The 8517-nt window shown below is 39.3% G+C and overlaps 1 pseudogene; it reads left to right on the top strand.

Moving 5' to 3' along the window:
- The first annotated feature begins 1812 nt into the window (after positions 1–1812).
- LOC114617895 lies at positions 1813–2994 on the top strand (annotated as a pseudogene).
- The last annotated feature ends 5523 nt before the right edge of the window (positions 2995–8517 follow it).

Below are 8517 nucleotides of genomic sequence, written 5' to 3'. Positions count from 1 at the left end.
GGATTACATCAAATGAAAAATGTATTTAGTATGTAAGCAACATAATTCATCCAGAGCAGGCTACATTTCTGGTGGCGGGAGAGCAAGGGTGGAATTTCAGAATCGCTCTCCAGGCATTCCAGCTTAAAGATGGTGGAGAGTGCTCAACCCCAGTGGTGTTCTGAACTTTCAACATGACTATTTTTCATTTTCAAAAGCTTTCTTTAACCGCTGTATTCTGAGGCTTTCTTCAAAGCTAGGTATAGAGTAAAGCATAAGAGTGCAACGTACTCCTGCTGAGCTGAAAGAAGTGGCCAAACCCCTCACAAGCGTTAATGGCTTCTTTGATTTCTCTGTTATTGTCCAATGTTGTCTTATCTATTCTGGAAGTGCTCCTTTTGTCTCTCCTAACCCAGCTTCCCTCTGCTGGGAAAAATGACCAAATTATTCCACTAATGTCCTCCTTCCACGCCGCTATTTTTTTTGGGGGGGGGTTGGCTCCCATTCTGAGTTTACAATTGACTGGGCCATTGCAGATGATGGTGGAAGAGGATAATCAGTCAGTGCTAGAGATGGGAAACTTGTCAGAATGTTTTCTGATGTGAAAATCACTCCCAAGAAAAGGGGAAATCATTATCTCTGACCAGCACTTCAAGCACATCGGCTAACCCAACCAGTTGTTTGCTATGGTAAGAAGTAGTTCCACGCTCTTCTAAAGGCTGACAAGATTGAACAAATGAGCTGCCTCTGGGGCAGAACACAAAAGCAGAGGCCATGTGGTACCCTTTTTGGCTAAGACTACAGTGGCCTTGAATATAATTTTGGGAGGAGCTGGTGGCAACCACCCAGTAATTGGCTATGCCATCATACACATAAATGCCCTAGAGTTTATCATCTTAATATTGGAAATAGTGTTCTGGCATGGCTCCCAATACAAGCTTCTAAAACTAAAGAAGAGAGGCAAAGACACAGAATTTCAAGTCACTAAGGAAAAAAAAAAAGCTATGATATATGAACAATAGGAACAGAAGAAATATGCAAAACAATGGTTATTGGGAATTCCTGCAAATGTAATGCTAGACACCAAATCACAGATGTAAAAGCTCAGAGAGCATCATGCAGGATGAATGCTTCTACCCAAAAACCTATACCTGGACCTGTTCTGGATTAAATTCAGAGGAAATAGCAATAATGATGAAATCTTGAGAGAAGCCAAAAGAAAGTAAATGACTCTGGCTAGCTCTCCATTGGACATGGCAACCGTGATGCACGTGGAGCGTCTTCTCTGGCTAGCTCTCCATTGGACATGGCGACTGTGATGCACGTGGAGCGTCTTCTCATTCTCTCACCCCATGATCTGTACAGGAGTAGAAACAAAAACGAGATCCACTGGGCTGGAGAGACAGCTCAGTAGCTACGAGCACTGGCTGCTCTCCCAGAGAACCTAGGTTTTATTCCCAGCATCCATAGGGAGGCTAATAACTGTCTCTAACTCTAGTCTCAGGGGTCTGACAACCTCCGGTCTTGTGAGTACCATGCACACAAATGGGACACAGACATACATGCAGGTGAAACTCCCCCACACACAAAATTTTAAAAGGAAGATAATTAAGCTTATTTTTTCCCTCTTAGAAACCATTAGAGCAAAAAGAGGAGTGGAAACGATATTTAAAGCATTGAGTGAGAAAACCTGATGACATCAAGTTCTGTAAGATGTAAAATCATCCTTGAAAAATGAAGGAGAGAGCTAGTCTGGGTGCGTGAGTGGGAGGCGGCGGGCCTGCGACTCTGGCCTTCCCGGCTGACTGCTCCGACGCCGCCGCATCCCCAGTCATGAACCGGTTTGGCACCCGGTTGGTGGGAGCTACGGCGACTCCGCCGCCGCCGAAAGCACGAAGCAATGAGAACCTCGACAAAATCGATATGTCCCTTGATGATATTATCAAACTGAATAGAAAGGAAGGAAAGAAGCAAAATTTTCCAAGACTAAATAGAAGAAGACTACAGCAAAGTGGTACCCGGCAATTCAGGATGAGAGTACGGTGGGGAATCCAGCAGAATTCTGGTTTTGGTAAAGCCAGTGTGAGCCGTAGAGGAAGAGTGCTGCCTGGAAAGAGACGTCCTTATGGAGTTATCACTGGCCTTGCAGCCAGGAAAGCAACTGGTATTCGGAAAGGAATAAGTCCTATGAATCGTCCACCTCTAAGTGACAAGAATATAGAACGATATTTTCCAGCATTAAAAAGGAAGACAAGCCTTCTGAGACAAAATGAAGTGCAAAGGAAACCAGTTGCAGTTCTCAAGAGACCCAATCAGTTAAACAGAAAAAATAACATTCCAGCTAATTTTACCAGGAGTGGAAATAAATTAAGTCATCAGAAAGACACTCGTCAGGCAACCTTTCTTTTCAGAAGAGGCCTGAAGGTTCAGACCCAGTTGAACACGGAACTGCTGATAGATGATATGGCAGCAAAGAGAACGCGCCAATGGCGTACTTCCACCACAAATGGAGGAATTTTGACTGTATCCATTGACAATCCTGGAGCTGTACAGTGTCCGGTAACTCAGAAACCACGATTAACTCGTACTGCTGTGCCCTCATTCTTGACAAAAAGAGAACAGTCTGATGTTAAGAAAGTTCCTAAAGGCGTCCCTCTACAGTTTGACATAAATAGTGTGGGAAAACAGACAGGGATGACTTTGAATGAACGGTTTGGGATACTGAAAGAGCAAAGAGCCACCCTCACGTTCAGCAAAGGAGGAAACCGCTTTGTGACTGTGGGATAGATCCGTGTCCAAGGAACTTTTAAGTGTTGACTGTTTGAAAAGTTGATTTGCTTGAAGAGCTCATCGGAGAAGTTCAAGAAACTTTACTTCAGAATATTCACAAGCCTAAATAACTTTATTTTTGAAGGTTTTTTGTTTTGTTTTGTTTTTTTAATGTATAAATAATGCCCTGAAAGAATAGCAGGGAATATACCTATCTGTTCTTAAAGATTTCATGGTTGGCCCAAACAAACCAGTTCTCTGTTGACTTCTTTGATTCCCTGTGAAGCAGAAGGAAGACAGAAAGATAAAAATTGATTATTTTTATGAGCGTGGTATTTCAGATCTCATCACTTTTATCCAGGTTTTAGGCTTTGCCATGGTAAATCTTAAACTTGAGAAATAAGAGTACATACACCTCTGGGTTGTTACTTACCCATTCATGTGTTGGTGTGACAAGGACAGCTGCCTTTCTATCATTACTGGTGTTTTTTAAACTGTAGGAGAGTTTTGGTTTTGACTTTCGAGGCTTATGGAAGTATTTGGAACTTGGTTCATTTTTCAGTTATTGTTAGATTAAACTCCCTGAGTTCTAAGCACTTAGTATTAAACTTTTAATAAAAAAATGTGGCTCTCAGGATTAGTCTCAGACCAAAATGTGTCAGTGCTGTAATTGCTTATTTACAAAGTTACCTGATAGGTCGTTGGAGGAGATGCCTAATGCAAAACCCTGATAGTTTATGTTTAGTATAAATGGAGAAAACATGAAAAGTTTATGTTTAGTATAAATGGAGAAAACATGAAAGGCGTTAGCAAACTGAAGGATTGGAAATGGGAAAAAATAAAAACCTGAGTCATAGTTATACTATCTGGATTTACTTCTATCTTGAGTCTAGTGTCTGTAGGTTCTTCTATAAATGATGCTTACAAGAATTACAATTTTTAAAATGAGTTGAATCCTTGGGTATTTTGACAGTACACTTACTAGATATAAAGTCCTATGGTTCATATTCAAAAGGTTCTTTTGTAAAGCTTTTAGACTTGATAAGTTCAATAATTTATAACTCCCCAAACAAAAATCTACTTGTGTGTCACAAAGGGAAAAAAAATCAAAATTATAATGAAGTTACACTTGACTATACACATTCTGTTTCTTCTATTGCTCAAAGTTCAGACATTATAGGGAGAAAGGGTTTTCTTTTCTTACTCTGGAGGTTTGCTGTGCCAAGACAGTGCTGAGAGTGCTCACATGGTCACAGGTCAGAAATTCAGTGAAATGCCAATATGCAGCAGCGGGTCCCAGCTACAAATTATCAAGTGTGGTCGTTTGGAAGCCTGACCTTTTGTTTTGTTATGATTTCAAGTGTGAGTGGGTGTTTAAGTCTCTGCTATTGATTGCTCCTGTAAAGACAGGGCACTATACTTCCTGCCTGCCTTCATTGTGTCCAAGACTTCATTGTCTTTGATGTTCTTCAAGTTTCTTACTGGCTTGTGCTAGTCGTAGCAAAATCAGCAACAATGTCATGCTTATACCAAAGATCTAAATCTTTCTCAGCATCTGTTATCTGCCAGTACTTGTACTTGAGAAAGGGTTTTGGAGGCTAATCACAGAATTTGAAAGTAAACTCCAGTTTCTCCTTAGCTGTAATGCTTTTCATTGAGGCCAAGGACTCATTATAAAACATTTTTGCCAATATGAATATTTATATTTGGTTCAGAAATAAAACATTTTAGAGTGGTTTGCTGGTAGCTTATTTTAAAGCAAAGGAAAAACAACTGAGCATGAACACTATCTTTGGAACAGTTTTTAAAATATGATATAAAAGTCTTTGTTTCTTTTTGTTTTAAATATTATTATAAAGAGGTATTAGTAATTCCATTTTTGGAAAATCTTAAAAACCACCCAAATGTTGACACTTAACTACATTGAAAACCAGTATCTTTGGTATAGTAAATGTTTGCTCTTCATGCATCTGTAATTTAATTTTTTGTTCAGATTTTGCCTTTGGTACAACTAAGTTAAAACTCTTGAGTGCTGACATGTATATAAACAAAACAATATGCTTTGTTGGAGGAAAATTTCCTGTCTTGGAATGTGATTATAGTCATCCTTGTTCAGTTCTTGAAGCCTTTTTTTTTTTTTATTTAAACAGGGTGCAACTTAAAATTTCCTTTGCATCAAGGTGTATGCAAAACATTGATGCAGTGCATCACAAAGTGAAAGTTTGTATTTAATGAGGAGGTGCTTTACACTGTACTTTTTGGTGTTTTTTGGAAAAGTTACATTAGATTTGTTCTGAAGCTGTTCATTTTTGACAAATAAAATGTAACAGGTTTCACATGAGTTATTCTGAGCTATAAAGATTGAGTTGTGGTTTTTTAGATTGTTCTGTGCTACAAAGCATCTTGTAGTGGTTTTATTTATGATTTCTGGGATTTGAAGTTGCTGATCAGCTAAATTTCCACTCTTGTTGTTCCTCTGACTTTTGACCATTTCATGCATAGGTGACATGATGTTCCAACTTGAGGTCACCGAGGGGAATTGAAGAGAGTCACTGTTCCAGTGCAGAGCACAGAAGTAGATGAGCCTTTAGATGGTCTTCATCAGTCCCTCTTCTTACATCTTAGGAAAGTGACGCCGGACATTTCCTAAGACGCATTTAACAGTCAGGTTTTGAGCCTCATGTCTTATAATTCTCAGTGGACAATAAATGGCTTCATACATAGACAGTAGTTTTGTGGTATTTAATGTGTCAGATACCTAAAAATTAATAATAGCCCTATGTCAGCATTTGTGGTATGCTTAGTAAATCTATTCTTTCAATGATAATTCCTACTTAACTTACATTAATATTGAAGTTACTGAAACTCATTCATTAGGAAAGGCCAATGTTTCCAGTGTACACCAGGAAGATGATTGCTAATTCTAAGCCCCATCTCAAAAAAAAGTAGCACACAGAGGAAAAAGACTAGTGTTCGAATCTGTCATATATTTTTAAACATAAACTTTTTACTATATTAATTATAATCAAATTATAAAATATTTATGTTTAAGGAACATATGGGTGTGGTTGTCAACTTTTTAGTTTTGTTAGAGATACATATTAAATGTTGCTGCCTGTAATGTAATTCATACAGTAAATGCAATTTGGCAGTATGAAGAGATTAAAAAAATTCACTTGATATACAAAGAATTCCATATATCCCAAATGCAGGCAATATTAAAGCAAAAAGAACTTACTCATTTCTGATTAGTGAACCTTTTAAATTTACTTGGAGTTAATTATCTTGTCACTTGGTATATATGATTTAAGCTTCCCATCAAAGAATCAAAGATGGTGGTTCCGTTTGGAGCTAGGGCAGAGTTGGTGGTGGTGTTCCAGTCTCTCTCCCCTGGCCTCTTCCTTTCTTCTCTCCCCCATTCCTCCTTCCCCCTCCAGACTGTGTATCACATTGCTAGGCTTCAGCTTTCAGACTACTGAGTTTATAGGAATTTGCCACAATATCCAGTTTTATCACTTTTCAAAGATTGGTTTAAATATTTTTGTGTGTACCACCTGCATGTATGCATATTCACTGTGTTTTCTGGTGCCCATGAAGGGCAGATGAAGGTGTTAGATCCCCTGGTACTGGCGTTAGAGGTGCTGTGAACAGCTTGATGTTGGTGGTGGATCTCTCCAGCTCCTTCAGCACATTTCAAAGTGGACACTTCAGTAAACCCCAAGCGTTTATGAAAATAATTTTGGATACTGTAGACCTAAGAGATGTAAAGATTTGCTTGGAAATTGTAGACTTCTAAATATACTCAGATGAGATATAAAAAAAAAAAAAGAAAAGAAAAATGAAGGAGAAAATATAGAGGGTCCAGACAGCCAAAATTACAGAAAGTTGTTATTAGATTTGCCTCTCAAGAAATATTAATGGTAATTCTCTGAAGTCAAGTAAAATATAAGTTTAAAACTCTGATCTTTGTAAAGAAAGGGAGAGATTTAGAGAAAGAATTTTATTCTTAATTGATCTATGAATTAACTATTAGTCAAAAATAGCAGCATATCACTACATGTTCATTGTATATTTAAAATGAACACCATAAAGGGATAGGACAGAGGGATTACAAGTATCTTGTTATTGAATGGTACTCATACTACTATGAATAGACACAGTCAATTAATTTAAAGTGAGTGCATTGTAAACATATATTTAAATTGAAGAGTAACCATTAAAATGTTCTAAAGTAGTTCGTATGCTGAGAAGAAGAATATCTTAAGAGTTATATAAAAATGTTCCATTTCATATTATAAGAGGTGGAAAAAGAGAGAAACCCAAAAGCAAAGAGCAAGGGCACCAGGAAGAAACTAGATACAAGCATAGTAGATATTAGCTATGTCATCATAGTTGACATAGCCAACGAGGTCATTTCAAACTCCAGTGGTCTGAACACCTTCATTAGAGGCCAAAGGTTGTTAAGGTTGATCAAGAAGTAAAACACTTTCAACATGAATGTTACCATCAGCCCAGGGCTCTTTTGCTCTATTGAAATAGAAATCGAAACCACTATCTTGGCGTCAACTATCCTGAAGTTAAGAGTATTGGGACCCAATCGTGTTACACTCTGGGCTTGGAGCTTGAAGCTGCCATTTTTGGCTCCTGCTCAGAGAGTGGGAACTCTGAGTTCTTAGTGTTACAGCTCTAACCTTGGGGCATCAGAATCCCTAATTCTCAGTGCTATAGCTCTGAGCTCAGGGTGTTGAAACCCTCAGCTTTTACTGTTTCATATGTCCAGCAGTCAGAGCTCAGTGGCCTTCTGGAATTCTTCTATCCATCAGGGTTTGCAGTTCTTCCCAACTCTCAAGTCTTTGCAGTGCTTCCCCTTCCACAGACTGGCTATTTTCACACATTTGTGTTTTGAAGACTCTGCTCTCTACCTTCTACCTCCTCAGTGTTTAGACTGTTCCTCATGGTCTCAAGTCCCCTCTCAGACTGTGCTCCTACTCCCTCTCTGAAACTCATCATCCGTTTTCCAGGTGGTGCTGTCAAGTATGTCTGAAGCTTGCAACCCAGGGAGCCTTGTCTGCAACTTGTGTCACCAGCCCAGCTTGCTCTACCTGTGATTAAAACAAAACAAAACAAAACAAAAACCCAGAGGCTTTATGTGGCTTATGTTACAGTAGGCAGGAGATGGGCAAAGTGTAAGAGAAAGATGAACACTGTGTATATAGTAAGCCATCCACGTGCATCATCTATGATATGCAAAGACAGTGTTTCTCCCTGACCAGACTGGGGACTGCTGAGGTTAAGCCTGGGCAAGATGTTGGCTGCATATCTAGAGCAGCTGTCAGTTGGGTCATCTAAGTAGCATCTGAAGCTGACATAGCCAAAGTCTTCTTGAGTGATTCAGAGTATTTGGAACAGCTGCAACAGAATCAAAGCCTTCCTGAGAAAATCCACAGTTGGAAGAGTGACCATAATGGCATCAGTGGTTCCTACAACTGGAAAAAATCTCAAGAGTCTGTGGCTGGTTTGATGGCATTTCTGGGCAGCAGCAACTGGATCCCATTCTTCCTGAACAGCTGTTTGTTGGTTAAAGCAGCTGGGACCCCCATGATGACTGCTGGAAATGTAGCTACTTCATTGACAACTCCTTATAGCCTCTACAGAGATGAAAGGACTGAAGTGGTTTCCACAGCCCTGAGGGACTTGCCTGAGCAATAGCAAAAACATTCTGCAGCTCCGTGGAACACCACCTCTGTTTGACCTGGAGTGTCTTCCTGT

This window comes from Grammomys surdaster, unplaced genomic scaffold (assembly GCF_004785775.1).
Source record: "Grammomys surdaster isolate TR1022 unplaced genomic scaffold, NIH_TR_1.0 139, whole genome shotgun sequence".
NCBI classification, from domain to species: Eukaryota; Metazoa; Chordata; class Mammalia; order Rodentia; family Muridae; genus Grammomys; species Grammomys surdaster.
Note: the sequence above shows the minus strand (reverse complement) of the source record. Positions and strands in the feature narration are given on the sequence as shown.